At 28.5% G+C, this 17,762-nt stretch overlaps 1 long non-coding RNA gene and 1 pseudogene across 1 annotated transcript; both read right to left on the bottom strand.

Annotated features, from left to right (window-relative positions):
* Window positions 1–365: 365 nt before the first annotated feature.
* LOC143050734 (uncharacterized) lies at window positions 366–1,923 on the bottom strand (annotated as a pseudogene).
* Window positions 1,924–2,468: 545 nt separating this feature from the next.
* On the bottom strand, window positions 2,469–5,354 carry LOC143051108 (uncharacterized). Its single transcript, XR_012970595.1, has 4 exons — window positions 5,186–5,354; window positions 3,563–3,637; window positions 3,172–3,243; window positions 2,469–2,527 (listed from the first exon to the last, which is right to left on the bottom strand). It is a non-coding gene; the product is annotated as an uncharacterized LOC143051108 (long non-coding RNA).
* Window positions 5,355–17,762: the final 12,408 nt, after the last annotated feature.

The following is a 17,762-nucleotide window of genomic DNA, read 5'->3' on the forward strand; positions in this document are numbered from 1 at the left end:
AGATAATAAGCATGTAACAAACTAGAATTTTTTTTTTAATGTAAAAAATCTTAACACATGTGGCAACTTTTTTCTTGCTTACTGGTTACCATATTACTCAATTTGTCATCATTACCTGAGAAATCGTTCATAATTTTTTCTATGGTACTAAGGGAGATAATCCAGAAAGATGCATTTTTTAAATCTTAAAATTTCAAAATTGCATATTTTTTAAATTTCAAGTTCTCAGTCCATTTAAAATATAAACAGATTTGATCAGTGACAGAGTTTAAAATGCATTTTATAAAGTAGTACAAAGTATGTAAATATTTTGATGGTACAAAGGGAATTTAAAAAAAAAATAAAAAAAATCTTCAATTGAGGTGTTCTGTTCTAGATCAGGACACTTTAAAAAGAATGCAAGATGGCAAGTTCTGAAACAATACAAGAAACCACCAATGTGAGCAGAGCTGCTGAATAACATTGTAATCTAAATTCAAAATGAATCTATTACAATTTAAAATTATGATTTTAAATGAGACAACTTTACAACAGAATCAAAATAACATGGATTGAGCAATTCAATGTCATTGTACAACCTTCAACAGTGTTCAAAATGCACACAGTTTAGTAAGAGTGAATGCATAACAATGAAAAATATGGTCTAACAATTCTGTCCAAAATCATACATAAGAAACATTGTACAGCAACTTCTACATAACTGCTCCTGTCTATATTATAACTATAGACATAAATCTTTCAAATAAATGTAAGCATTCAGAATTTAAGTTACAGTGACAAGATTTTGACTTGGTGCTGAAGTACAAAAATACTTATATGTACTTACTGTATGCAAGATACATGTTTATACAATTTTGCATGCAGTTTTAAATGATCTTGAATATAAAACTGAAGTCAATTAAGTGTGAAATGTAGGTCAAACTTTGAATTTTTAAAGAAATGGATTTGGTTGTTTCTGTGCCTGTATGATTTTTACTTTGATGTTATCTTTTAATATCAAATCTTTGTTAAACAACCAAATAACATTGCAAGAATAAGATTAAAATACATCCAAGTTTACATCTATATTGAGTAAATTAATCATGACTTAGCAGCTACATGTAACATTACACCAATTGTTGAATTAGTCAAGGAATTTATAGTACATGTAGTAATGAATTGTTTCTTTACTGTCTAATATATATCATAACTAAGAATAAGATCAATAAAACTAATTGGTCAATCCGGTAACAATTTCTGATAAAACATTATTGTGTTCATTTGCAATTAAATGGCTAAGTACATTTTGAAGATCTTCATCATCTTCTTGATCATTTTCTATTTTGACGACCTCTACAGATGGATTTTTGGACTTCTCTACCTTCTGTATTTTGATGCACAAGTTTCCAAAGAAACTTCTTATTTGTTGATGAGACAACCACTCTGATGGTGAGAAAAGTCTGTTTCCTTGTGAGTCAATCTCATTTCGCATGTGATTGGAAACAGTATAAGGACTTGGTTTTTTACCAGACAGTTCCCCAGCATTAAATAGAGCTGCCAAATAGTCCTTCACTTTTGGAGAGAATCTCACAGCCTTTTTCTTTTCTTCAAAGCATAATCATGCTGTTCTTTGATATTTGTTTTTGTTTGATCTTGCAATTGTTCCAAACCAACAGAAGAAATCAAAGGTTGATTAAATCTAATATCTTGGCATTTGGCCGACCAAAGCCTTTTGGAAGTATCTATGATACTATCTTGCTTTTCATCATCAACAACATGTTTACCAACAGACAGGTGTTTCAATAATTGGTCTTCTTTCTTGAACTCCAGTATGCAATTTGGATCAAAACATGGAAAACTTGCATTATACCTGAATGATTTGATGGAAGCTGGTTTAGTTTCTGGTATTTTGGAATCACCAAATGTCTGTAAAAAATAATTATAAAAAGGTTATCCTCTTGAGACTTATCAAGTGGAGTTAAAAAAAAAATCCTGAAAAGAAATGATTAATCAGCTGAGTACAAGATATGGTTCCTTTTAAATTCAAAATTAAATTCTAAAGAACAATGAAGAATAACTAATCTCAGAATTCAAATCTATAAGAAAATTTCAACAAGTGACCAAACAAGACATTAATTTACAAATGTGCATACCGCATTAACAATGATTAGTTGTTCTGCCAGTAGTCAGTAAACAAAGTGCTGATTAATGTCCGGTGACACATTAGCTTTATTTGGCAAAATATTTACGAATTTTAGATTCTCATAATAATGATATTATTTTACCTCAATAGGCAATTTATGTGTTTTTATTTTTTATGTTAACTTCAGCGTCACTGATGATTATTTTTTTAACGAAATGCACTACTGGGTTTACAATTTTAATCCTGGTATCTATGATGAATTTATTTGGTTGTAATCTCATTGACTCATATATCCAATATCTGCCCTACATCATGTATGTCTTTTTAAATAAAATTTTGAAAAGACTTAAGCTTCTGAATCTATGGACATGGCTACTTGATTTATGTCATTCATAGCTGCAATTTCTGAAAAAGAAACAAAATTAATAATTTACTGATGTCAGAATGTGTCTACAGATATGAAATATTACCTTCCCATATACATTAAGTCAATGGAGCATGAACTGATAAGTTAGTTGATGATTTGGTATTTCAAAAACTATTTGATTTGATATGTTTCTAATCTTTAATAGCAATACAACATTATTTGTAGACAAGAATTTAGTTAATTACTGAATCATTTGTTTTCTTGCTGATCTTGTATTGCTAATAATTTATTCCTGTACATACATGTAGTTACTGCATACATGTAGCCTAACTCTATCAACTGTATTGTGTTTGGCTATAAGCAAAAAAGTTTGCCAAAATTGTAATCTAAGGGCAATAACTCCTATATTTAAGAAGTTATCTGAAAACTTTTTAACAAATGAAGTAAAAGATATCACTTTAGGAATTTCAATGCAAATTTAAACAAAATTGATGGGAGAAATTTACTGCCTACTTATAACATGTATGCTATAGTGATGTAAAAATAAACAATTGTCAACTAATCAATCTGAAGTTTAACAGGATACTTTGAACATATGTCATATATGTGTTAGATCAGGGACGTATACATGGTATATAGAAGTATAAAAGTCCTTGGTTAGATTAATTATTTTTTTAATTACCACTCAAGTTTTCATCTGTAACAATTCCTGCTTCTTCCCTCTATGTAGAATTGTCTAGAAAGCAACATATTTCTAAAATAAAAATTACAATTATTGTTAATTTAATTAATTCACAGTAATTAATGTTAGATTTTTCTTCATCTTGAGAATATGTCAGTCTAACAGGATAACCAGTTTTTTTCAGGCCTATTGTCAGAAAAGAGGATAAGTAGTTATTATTCTGTTTAACCACAGTTTATTTGTTTTTCTAGGTTCAACTTTTAATATTTTTTTTTTATTTATTAATTCTTTAACATGCTACAAATTCTCAAAATGATAATAAAATCTTAATTGTAGTCCATTTAGCAGTCTCTATCCAATGTTACATCTTTTATCAATATCATTTATGTACCTCTAAGTTCTCCTTTCAAATCTGTGGCAATTTGTACCTCATCTTTATGCTTTTCAATGCACCTCCTACATATACCTGTCGATAAAAATATTATACAGAATGTACAGTTCAATGTAACAAATGTATGCCTATTTTTAGGAAATTAAAAGACATTGGATACATGTAAATTTTCAGTATCAAAATTTATATGCATGCACATGTGTGTGCTTTTACTAGCAAATTCTGTTATCATTTTTTCTTTGGGATAAAATATGAAATACATGAAGGAATTAAAGAAAAATATGTTGTAAAGTCATGAATTCAAAGTTGTTCTGTTGTACAGATGTACATTTGTACATTTATAGGTCTTGCATTGTAATGTGGATGCATTTATTGATCAATTGACAAGGATTGAAATTAAATCAATTCATGAGTATTCATCTTGGTTACTGTATAAAATATATATGCAGCAGAATTTAAACTAAAAAATTGCCAATATAAACAGAAAGTTGTGATGTACAAAAGCAATAAATTGAACATACATGTACATGTATAACATTGTATATTAATGCTCCTTCAATAAACATGATATATACATGTAGAAGTTGTAGAGTTGTCTTATTGACACCCATACCACATTGTATATCATTTGTTGATCAGTGGACTGCAAAATTGCCATTATTGGGGTCAAAACTCTTAATTTGGCATAAAAATTAGAAAGATCATATTATAGGCAACATGTGTGTTTCAATGTATTGAACTTCAACTTAATAAAAAAACTAACTCAACCAAAAACTTTAACCTGAAGTAGTACAGACAGACAGACTGACGAACGGACAGATATCAATTAATGGAGACACAGACCAGAAAAACATAATGCCCATAAATAGGGCATAATAAAGGAGACATTATCTAAATTTTGAGTTTTCATAAGATAGAGACATTTTTTTTGGAATATATAATTTTCATTTATTACTTGAAAATTTATTTTCATAAGATGAAGCTAGAGCCATATTTAAAAGGATTTGATACAGAAGTTAGCATTCATTTATAAAAAAATATTTGAACTAATGCATAATGTGACGGCGTTAATATTATGTGGTATGATTGCCAATGAGACAACTATCCACAAGAGACCAAAATGACACAGAAACTAACAATTAGAGATAACGATACGGCCTTCAACAATGAGCAAAGCCTATACTGCATAGTCAACTATAAAGGCCTGGAAATGACAATGAAAACTTAGAGTCTTATTTATATTAAAGAATGTTAGCGGGATCCACACTTTCTCCCTAATCTGGGACAGTGGTAGGGTATTTGTACCTGTAATATTCCAACAACACAAGGACACGTCTTGATACAATATAAGTATGATACATATCTGAATACAATGGAATAAGTTTGTTCATATTTTTTTTAATTAAAGTAGCAGTTGGAATCATAGGGAAAAGACCCATTGCAAATATGTAGCAAGGCAAATGAGCCCAATACCCCAAAATATTCCCCCCTTTTTTTTACGATAAATGGAGTGTTTTTTCCCTTTTATATATATTATATGTTTATATATGCATTTCTAGATGATGAGATCTTTTTTGTGGTGTCATTTTCCTTTTCTCTTCATTAATTTCGAAATCATCTTACCAGAACCAACTGAAACATTCAAGTTAAACTTGACCCAGATCTCTCTGCTTTGGATAAAGTTCACTCCCTTTGCCACTTTTGAAGATTTTGAAAGGTCATGCAGTGGATGGCAACATGTCCTTTTTCTTCTTGTCCACTGCAAACCAAGATCTTGTCTATGTTTATGGCAAATATGTTTCGAAAAGTTTGAAAGTCTCAGGCCTAAACCGGCACGATTGAGGATTAACAATGATTCTGGTATTGTAATATTGTCTGTACCACATTTTAAAAATCTAAAATGATTGGTGGTATCTTTCCTGCATTTTCTTAAAATAAATAGGTTGTCTGTGTCACAGCTCTCATCAACAATACAACTCTCTCCTTTCTCAGCCATTATCCATCCTTATTATGTCCTTCTGCTCATTTGTTTATTTCCCTCCTTCTAATGTAAACAGTAAATCTACCTTGTGTTTGGAGAGTAGTACAAAGGGAAGTAATCGAAGGTATAAATTTTTCTGATTTTTTATTTTTATTCAAAAAGTTTAAAAATAATTTGCAACGGAAATCCAGTTCAGGAATTTTATTTTATAGTGAAACATAACATTTGACCAAATATTGTTTCATTTTGAGTGACTTTTGAGGATTTATGGACATTTGAAGTGCAGGCTACAATCAAATTTGTGAGAAAAAAAAACTTTTTTTCAATAGAAATACTAAAAAAATTAAAAGGCGAAATAAGATTCGACTTGCATTTAATTTTAGTTTAAAATCTTAATTTTAAGGCATAACAAAAAGATTTGACATGTAATACTTGGAACATTTAAATTTTTTTTTTTTTTTGAATGCCCATTTTCATCAAGATTTCAAGCAAATTTGGTACCAAAATAGAATTACCCTGTATTTACTGTATTTGACCTATATTGTCATTTTTCAACCATGGGTGTATTAGATGTACTTAATACTTTGTCAGGAAACCAAAATCAGCTGAAATCTCCACCACCCCTTTCATAATTTTTTTTTGATTTTGCATGGTTTTCTGGTAGACACCCATTTAAATAAGATGGAAATATTACAACACATACTGTCTAATAAAACAGAGTTCCAATAAACAATCTTTGAATATTTACTACAAATAGCACATAACTTGTCCAAGTACATGTAGGACATACATATAACTTAAATTATGCAGTACAAAATATGTCAATTTACATGTGATGGATCCTTCATACCTTCCTGAGCATCAAGGAAACTAAATTTTTTACAGCTGACTTTGTGGTATGGACTTTGTTCATTGTTGAATGTTCAAGTTGACTTCTAATACAATTATTAATACGTATTATCAAGTTGTCTTGGTCAAATGACCGATTTAAGGTAACGTTAATTACAATTGTTAAAAAAATTTGTCAAATTTACAGAAAAATGTCGAAAAATCATCAAAATACGAATTTCAGACTTGTTGTTGTAAGATTTACAATTATCCTCAGAATATGGTCAATTTAAGGTAACATCTGAATAAATTATCCAATAAGCGGTAAAAAAAATTTGAAAAAGTAGTACAATTTTATAGTTTGATTGGTTCAAATTGAATTCAAATACAACTGTCAATACATATTGAAAAGTATATCGGTCACATCACTAATTTAAGGTAACATCAAATACAATTATCAGTACATATTAGCTAATTGTCTTGGTCAAATGACCGATTTAAGGTAACATCAATTACATTATAAAACAAATTGTCAAATTTACAGTAAACTGTCGAAAAATCATCAAAATACCAATATCAGATTTGCTGTTGTATATTTTACAATCATCCTCAGAATATGGTTAATTTAAGGTAAGATCTGAATAAATTATCCAATAAGCGGTAAAATTTTCTAAAAAAAGTACTACAATTATAATGAAGGTTTAATTGGTTCAAATTGAATTCAAATACTCCTGACAATACATATTAAAAAGTATATCGGTCACATAACGAATTTAAGGTAACATCAAATACAATTATCAAAACATATTAGAAAATTGTCTTGGTCCAATGACCGATTTAAGGCAACATCAATTACAATTATCAAAGGAATTGTCAAATTTACAGTTAACTGTGAAAAATCATGAAAATACCAATATCAGATTTCCTGTTGTATTGTTTACAAATATCCTCAGAATATGGTCAATTTAAGTTAACATCTGAATTAATTATAAAAAAAGTGGTAAAATATATTGAATTTTTTTACAATTTTATAGTAAAGGTTTTGGTTGGTTTAAGTTGACTTCTAATACAACTATTAATACGTATTATAAAGTTGTCTTGGTCAAATCACCGATTTATATATATCTTTATTCTCATAAACCAAAATCCATGGTACAGAGATATTATAAACATTTATAATATAACATAAAGTTAGAATTAATACAAATGTATGATCTACAACTGGAAAAATATTTCCAGCTACATGTAATATAAAAACACATTATGCATGTATACAATATTATATAAAAAAATATATTTAACAATGTTTCCCCTAAGAGTCCAGCTGTTTATTAGTCAGTTTGATAAATTTGCACAAATGATTCAGCATACTGATGTTTCTAGTATTCATTAAATCATGAAATTTCAATATGTTTGGTCTATTTAGTTATATGGTTTCAAATTTTTTTCTCTATCATGATTAAATTTCGAACAATTAAAAATATAGTGGAATTCATCCCCAATATCTCCTGAATTACAAAGTTTACAATTTCGATTTTTCTAGGTATATTTTTCCACCTTCCAGTTTCAATAGGAAGTTTATGACTGAGTATCCTGAATCTACAAAAAGTAATAATATTTTAATCATCTAGTATCTTGGAATAGTTTTCTCTTTCAGCATTATCTTTGAATAGACGATAATTAATAGCTTTTGGCGATTCTAATAAGATAGAGTGCCAATTTTGTTTGAATTGGTCTACAACACAAACTTTAACCTTATGATATAACCATGTATTACTAACACAGTACTGTGCATTCCAAACATATGACAGTCCACAACTATCTAGAATAGATTTTATATTATTAATCCATGGAATACTCATCCCATACTTTTTATATGCATATTTATACAAAATAACAGGAAGTTTTTCTTGCTTTCCACACATAAGTTTCGACCAGTAATTTAAAGATAACATCAATTACAATTGTTAAAAAAATTGTCAAATTTACAGTAAAATGTCGAACAATCATCAAAATACCAATATCACATTTGCTGTTGTATGATTTACAAATATCCTCAGAATATGGTCAATTTAAGGAAACATCTGAATAAATTATCCAATAAGCGGTAAAATTTCCTAAAAAAAGTATTACAATTTTATAGTTTGATTGGTTCAAATTGAATTCAAATACAACTGTCAATACATATTAAAAAGTATATCGGTCACATCACCAATTTAAAGTAACATCAAATACAATTATCAGTACATATTAGCTAATTGTCTTGGTCAAATGACCGATTTAAGGTAACATCAATTAAATTATAAAAACAATTGTCAAATTTACAGTGAAATGTCGGTAAAATCATCAAAATATCAATATCAGATTTGTTGTTGTATGATTTACAATTATCCTCAGAATATGGTCAATTTAAGGAAACATCTGAATGAATTATCCAAAAAGTGGTAAAATTTCCTAAAAAAAGTATTACAATTTTATAGTTTGATTGGTTCAAATTGAATTCAAATACAACTGTCAATACATATTAAAAAGTATATCGGTCACATCACCAATTTAAAGTAACATCAAATACAATTACCAGTACATATTAGAAAATTGTCTTGGTCAAATGACCGATTTAAAGTAACATCAATTAAATTATAAAAACAATTGTCAAATTTACAGTGAAATGTCGGTAAAATCATCAAAATACCAATATCAGATTTGTTGTTGTATGATTTACAATTATCCTCAGAATATGGTCAAATTAAGGTAACATCTGAATGAATTATCAAAAAAGCGGTAAAATTTTCTAAAAAAGTATTACAATTTTATAATGAAAGTTTGATTGGTTCAAATTGAATTCAAATAAAACTGTCAATACATATTAAAAAGTATATCGGTCACATCGACAATTTAAGGTAACATCGATTACAAGTATCAATACATATTAGAAAATTGTCTTGGTCAAATGGCCGATTTAAGGTAACATCAATTACAATTATCAAAAAAATTGTCAAATTTAAAGTTAAATTTCGAAATTCATCAAAATACCAATATCAGATTTGCTAATGTATTTTTTACAATCATCCTCAGAATATACTTAATTTAAGGTAACATCTGAATAAATTATCCAAAAAGCGGTAAAATTTCTAAAAAAAAGTATTACAATTTTATAATGAAGGTTTGATTCGTTCAAATTGAATTCAAATACAACTGTCAATACATATTAAAAAGTATATCGGTCACATAACGAATTTAAGGTAACATCAAATACAATTATCAATACATATTAGAAAATTGTCTTGGTCAAATGATTGATTTAAGGTAACATCAAATACAATTATCAGTACATTTTAGAAAATTGTCTTGGTCAAATGACTGATTTAAGGTAACATCAAATACAATTATCAGTAAATTTTAGAAAATTGTCTTGGTCCAATGACCAATTTAAGGTAACATCAAATACAATTATCAATACATATTAGAAAATTGTATTGGTCAAATGACCGATTTAAAGTAACATCAATTAAATTATAAAAACAATTGTCAAATTTACAGTGAAATGTCGGTAAAATCATCAAAATACCAATATCAGATTTGTTGTTGTATGATTTACAATTATCCTCAGAATATGGTCAAATTAAGGTAACATCTGAATGAATCAATATTGCAATATAATAACAACGAATTTTTGTTCGCATAAATTTAGGATACCAGCATGTCCTCATTTTATTCAAAATATTGATACGTAACAAAATTTCAGTAGTTTTGATACCTCCAGCTGACTTGTACAAAAAAATTATTTGACCGCATTACCAAAACTGACCATATGTGAACTTTAAATTGTAAATCTATATTCCAACATAGTAAATCAGCCTTATTTTTAATGTCAGGATTCAATGTATAATACAATCATGACAATGGACAGCAATATTGCAATATAATAACAACGAATTTTTGTTCGCATAAAATTAGGATACCAGCATGTCCTCATTTTATTCAAAATATTGATACGTAACAAAATTTCAGTAGTTTTGATACCTCCAGCTGACTTGTACAAAAAAATTATTTGACCGCATTACCAAAACTGACCATATGTGAACTTTAAATTGTAAATCTATATTCCAACATAGTAAATCAGCCTTATTTTTAATGTCAGGATTCAATGTATAATACAATCATGACAATGGACAGCAAGATTGCAATATAATAACAACAAATTTTTGTTCGCCTAAATTAAGGGTGCCAGCATGTCCTCTTTTTACTTAAAATACTGATACGTAACAAAATTTCAGTAGTTTTGATGCCTCCAGTTGACTTGAACAACAAAATTATTTGACCGCATCCACCAAAACTGACCATATATGCACTTTAATTTGTAAATCTCTATACCGGCATAGTAAATCAGCCATATTTTTTATGTCAGGATTCAATGTATAATACAATCATGACAATGGGCAGCAATATTGCAATATAATAACAACAAATTTTTGTTCGCATAAATTTAGGATACCAGCATGTCCTCATTTTATTCCAAATATTGATACATAACAAAATTTCAGTAGTTTTGATACCTCCAGTTGACTTGTACAACAAAATTATTTGACCGCATCCACCAAAACTGACCATATGTGCACTTTAATTTGTAAATCTATACACCCGCATAGTTAATCAGTCATTTTTGTGATGCCAGAATCAATGTATAATACATTAATGACAATGGACAGCAATATTGCAATATAATAACAACAAATTTTTGTTCACATAAATTTAGGATACCAGCATGTCCTCATTTTATTCAAAATATTGATACGTAACAAAATTTCAGTAGTTTTGATACCTCCAGCTGACTTGTACAACAAAATTATTTGACCGCATCCACCAAAACTAACCATATGTGCACTTTAATTTGTAAATCTATATACCGGCATAGTTAATCAGTCATTTTTGTTATGCCAGAATCAATGTATAATACATTAATGATAATGGACAGCAATATTGCAATATAATAACAACAAATTTTTGTTCACATAAATTTAGGATACCAGCATGTCCTCATTTTATTCAAAATATTGATACGTAACAAAATTTCAGTAGTTTTGATACCTCCAGTTGACTTGTACAACAAAATTATTTGACCGCATCCACCAAAACTGACCATATGTGCACTTTAATTTGTAAATCTATATACCGGCATAGTTAATCAGCCATTTTTTTTTTATGCCAGAATCAATGTATAATACAATCATGACAATGGACAGCAATATTGCAATATAATAACAACAAATTTTTGTTCACATAAATTTAGGATACCAGCATGTCCTCATTTTATTCAAAATATTGATACGTAACAAAATTTCAGTAGTTTTGATACCTCCAGCTGACTTGTACAACAAAATTATTTGACCGCATCCACCAAAACTGACCATATGTGCACTTTAATTTGTAAATCTATATACCGGCATGGTTAATCAGCCATTTTTTTTATGCCAGAATCAATGTTTAATACAATCATGACAATGGACAGCTATATTGCAATATATTAACAACAAATTTTTGTTCACATCAATTTAGGATACCAGCATGTCCTCATTTTATTCAAAATATTGATACGTAACAAAATTTCAGTAGTTTTGATACCTCCAGCTGACTTGTACAACAAAATTATTTGACCGCATCCACCAAAACTGACCATATATGCACTTTAATTTGTAAATCTATACACCCGCATAGTTAATCAGTCATTTTTGTTATGCCAGAATCAATGTATAATACATTAATGACAATGGACAGCAATATTGCAATATAATAACAACAAATTTTTGTTCACATAAATTTAGGATACCAGCATGTCCTCATTTTATTCAAAATATTGATACGTAACAAAATTTCAGTAGTTTTGATACCTCCAGTTGACTTGTACAACAAAATTTTTTGACCGCATCCACCAAAACTGACCATATGTGCACTTTAATTTGTATATCTATATACCGGCATAGTTAATCAGTCATTTTTGTTATGCCAGAATCAATGTATAATACATTAATGACAATGGACAGCAATATTGCAATATAATAACAACAAATTTTTGTTCACATAAATTTAGGATACCAGCATGTCCTCATTTTATTCAAAATATTGATACATAACAAAATTTCAGTAGTTTTGATACCTCCAGTTGACTTGTACAACAAAATTATTTGACCGCATCCACCAAAACTGACCATATGTGCACTTTAATTTGTAAATCTATATACCGGCATAGTTAATCAGCCATTTTTTTTTTATGCCAGAATCAATGTATAATACAATCATGACAATGGACAGCAATATTGCAATATAATAACAACAAATTTTTGTTCACATAAATTTAGGATACCAGCATGTCCTCATTTTATTCAAAATATTGATACGTAACAAAATTTCAGTAGTTTTGATACCTCCAGCTGACTTGTACAACAAAATTATTTGACCGCATCCACCAAAACTGACCATATGTGCACTTTAATTTGTAAATCTATATACCGGCATGGTTAATCAGCCATTTTTTTTATGCCAGAATCAATGTTTAATACAATCATGACAATGGACAGCTATATTGCAATATATTAACAACAAATTTTTGTTCACATCAATTTAGGATACCAGCATGTCCTCATTTTATTCAAAATATTGATACGTAACAAAATTTCAGTAGTTTTGATACCTCCAGCTGACTTGTACAACAAAATTATTTGACCACATTACCAAAACTGACCATATGTGAACTTTAAATTGTAAATCTATATACCAGCAAAGTAAATCAGCCTTATTTTTAATGTCAGGATTCAATGTATAATACAATCATGACAATGGACAGCAATATTGCAATATAATAACAACACATTTTTGTTCGCCTAAATTAAGGGTGCCAGCATGTCCTCTTTTTACTTAAAATACTGATACGTAACAAAATTTCAGTAGTTTTGATGCCTCCAGTTGACTTGTACAACAAAATTATTTGACCGCATCCACCAAAACTGACCATATATATATGCACATTAATTTGTAAATCTATATACTCGCATAGTAAATCAGCCATATTTGTTATGTCAGGATTCAATGTATAATACAATCATGACAATGGACAGCAATATTGCAATATAATAACAACGAATTTTTGTTCGCATAAATTTAGGATACCAGCATGTCCTCATTTTATTCAAAATATTGATACGTAACAAAATTTCAGTAGTTTTGATACCTCCAGTTGACTTGTACAACAAAATTATTTGACCACATCCACCAAAACTGACCATATGTGCACTTTAATTTGAAAATCTATATACCTGGACAGTAAATCAGTCAATTTTTTTATGTCAGGATTTAATGTATAATACAATCATGACAATGGACAGCAATATTGCAATATAATAACAACGAATTTTTGTTCGCATAAATTTAGGATACCAGCATGTCCTCATTTTATTCAAAATATTGATACGTAACAAAATTTCAGTAGTTTTGATACCTCCAGCTGACTTGTACAACACAATTATTTGACCGCATTACCAAAACTGACCATATGTGCACTTAAATTTGTAAATCTATATACCCGGACAGTAAATCATTCATATATTTTATGTCAGGATTTAATGTATAATACATTAATGACAATGGACAGCAATATTGCAATATAATAACAACGAATTTTTGTTCCCATAAATTTAGGATACCAGCATGTCCTCATTTTATTCAAAATATTGATACGTAACAAAATTTCAATAGTTTTGATGCCTCCAGTTGACTTGTACAACAAAATTATTTGACCACATCCACCAAAACTGACCATATGTGCACTTTAATTTGAAAATCTATATACCTGGACAGTAAATCAGTCATTTTTTTTTATGTCAGGATTTAATGTATAATACAATCATGACAATGGACAGCAATATTGCAATATAATAACAACAAATTTTTGTTCGCATAAATTTAGGATACCAGCATGTCCTCATTTTGTTCAAAATATTGATACGTAACAAAATTTCAGTAGTTTTGATACCTCCAGCTGACTTGTACAACAAAATAATTTGACCGCATTACCAAAACTGACCATATGTGTACTTTAAATTGTAAATCTATATACACCATGACATACCCGCATAGTATTAATCAGCCATATTTTTTATGTCAGGAATCAATGTATAATATAATCATGACAATGGACAGCAATATTGCAATTTAAAAACAACAAATTTTTGTTCGCATAAATTCAGGATACCAGCGTGTCCTCCTTTTATTCAAAATATTGATACGTAACAAAATTTCAGTAGTTTTAATACCTCATGCTGACTTGGAAAACAAAACTATTTGACCAAAACTGATCATATGTGCACTTTTATTTGCAAATCTATATACCCCAATACCATTGTACCGAGCGCCTTAATGTCTTCTCCTAGCGCTCCTGTTCACATTTTAGTAGGACCGTAAATGTACACGTAATCAATAATTATATTGGAAAACTGTTAATGCAAAAAACATTCTGAATAAATTGAGAATGTCAGAATTTCATCTCTTTATTCATAATAACAGTCATATCATATATAGGAGTTCATGATGGTGTACGTGTAAAACAAAACTATTATGCCACATCATCAAAGTACCAACGAATCCGTACCAACACTGACATGTCTGAATTCATTTGTACTACAGTACTACCTGTGACTTTATCTTACTAATGGTGGCCATAAAAAATATGTTCACCATGGTGGCCCTATATGTTCATCATCATACCCCCTGTTGCTTTTTTAATACACAAGGTATTAATCAAAAACTAGTGAAGGATAAAGGGAAATCTTGAATGCTTTGAAGTGTTAAATTATATAACTTTAATACAGGTCGTGTGTCTCAGGTAAAATATGTATGTGTTTGTCAAATTTAATAACTGTGATTATGACAAGAAATTAAAAAATAAAATGAAATAAAACTAGTTGAAAAAACAGCTTAATAAAAAAAATTATTTAGTTGTAATATTATACCTTTTAAATAAATTTTAATCAATTAAAGTTAATTTTTTATATTTAAAGTCTATTTTTTGGTTAAGTGAAAAATAAATGAATATCATTTTCAAATATAATTAACTGCAAATATTTACAATGCCTGCCTTTTTTCTATTGACATGGTGTTTCTCAAATTATTTTTTAAAAATCAAAGTGGTTTATTATTGTTGATAGACTGCATTCAACATTGTTTAACATATGTTTAAGATTGTCTTTAGGACTTATGCTAAATAAAATTTAGGAAATTCATTATTTCTCTAAATATTGAATAAAATATAAATATTAGAAATATTTATTACAGCAAAATTTGATAATATTTTTATTGTCATATGATATTTTAGACATGATCCATGTTTTAGAGGTTAAGCATGTTAAGCATTTCTTTTACTTTTTGTTTCTGGGTAAGCGACATTATTATAAGAAAGTAAATAATTTTCAAAAATTATCTTAAGATGTTTTGTTAATTCTAAAATCAATTAAGGAATAGGTGTTCTTCATTGACCGATAAGTGGCAATTTACACATTGTATCCTTTCTAGGAGTTTTATACATGTAATATGTCCACTATTTTCTATTTTTAAAATTATGACAAAAAATTCTCTACCTATTGACACAATCAAGTTTACAGTTTTAATCATAAGTTTTTATTCTTAGATTTTTCTTTAAATTTCTTTTTTATTAAGGACTTTAAAAGTCTTAATTCATCTAATTCCCTGCAATTATTAACTTTATCTAAAAGGCCTAGGTTGAGTGAAATATTCTTTGCAAATGTATACCAAGAATATGTATCATGCCAGTCCTGCACTATCAACAATATAATTCAATGGGGAAAAAAATAGTATTGAATTAATAGACCATAAAAGTGTCACCATCTTTAGAAGTGCACTTTATATTTGAAAGAAATTAACCAAAGTGAAGATAACATATTTAATTTTTGAGTTTCAAGACAATTTCTTTGAATAATTTATTCACTTTATTCAAATATATAAGAACATTTTTCATTATTTATCAAAATTTGATTAAAACTAGTTGGGAATTTGGAAAATATTTAAAGTCTTTTCATTGATTGTTTGTGCACAACTCTTATTTTAAGATTTGAAAAAAAATTTAGATAAACAAAATAAGTTTTTTTCCTAAACCATATAATGATACTTCATGTACTTGAAGTTTTCCTGAGTAGTTTTAGACATGTTAATGTTATCATATACATTTATATAAACCTTAAAATTATTAAAAGTGTCTGTATTTCAAATGCTAGTCAATTACTTTATCTTTGACTTTTTGCCATTTCTACTCAAGATTCTTACCAAGAAGAAATTAAAAGAATAAGAAACAAAAAAGTACTGAAAAAACAAATACAAAAATAAAAAATTTAAATAAGATTAAAAACAAAAACAAAATTTAATAGACTAAAACAATATTTTATTCTTCCATCTCAAAACAAGGTGAAATGTCAATTTTTAAAGAAACCTGAGTTACCTGTACAGGTAAATATTAATGTACCATATACCAGCTGAAAACTTCAACCCTGATTGATTTTTACAGGTAACATAATTAGATAAAACATCAACCCAGCTGCATCAACCGATGTTTTATGGCCCCCAATAAATGGCCAACATCTCAAGATTGAATACCCCAATAAATGTTCACCATTGGATGTTGACCATGCAAGATGGTGGACATAACTAAGAGAATGTCACAGGTTGTACTGTATTTACAATGATTTAATAAAAAAAAATATACGAGGTTCTCTTCTTGGAATCTGTTTTGTCGGTTGATTGATTTTGTTTATAGTTATACGTCAAGTGGCAACTATTTCATTAAAGTGCGCATTGAGTATAATTTTAGGACGTCCCATATAAATATCGGCAATGACAAATCTGACGAATTTGACGAGATTGTTGATAGTTTTACTACACCGTATGCTTACGGACACTGTACAATTTCTGTTAGAATATTCTGCAGGAAATAGAATAGTAAATCCAATGCAAACAAGTTGAATATCAATGAAATATCCATGCAAGTATAAATTTATGCATAAAGTAAAATTTAGGAAGGGACAGGTAAACAACGGGGAACGAAGTAACGTAGACAATGTTGCCGATATCCCGTGATATATGAATATTGTTCCGATGCGTTGGATAACCTTTCTATCCGCCTTCTAATTAAAAAAACTCTGTGTGATCGTATAGCCATTTTTTATTTATATAAGAATACATGTATATCAAATAAAAGACAGCATTTGTATAATATCTAGTAAAGTCTAGCGAGTACATAATAAATGATATCTGTGGAAAAACAATGCGAATGTTGTTTACATATTTTAATGAAAGCTCAAGTCTGATATGAAAACTCTTATAACGATAATC

Source organism: Mytilus galloprovincialis, chromosome 11, assembly GCF_965363235.1.
Source record: "Mytilus galloprovincialis chromosome 11, xbMytGall1.hap1.1, whole genome shotgun sequence".
Taxonomy (NCBI): domain Eukaryota; kingdom Metazoa; phylum Mollusca; class Bivalvia; order Mytilida; family Mytilidae; genus Mytilus; species Mytilus galloprovincialis.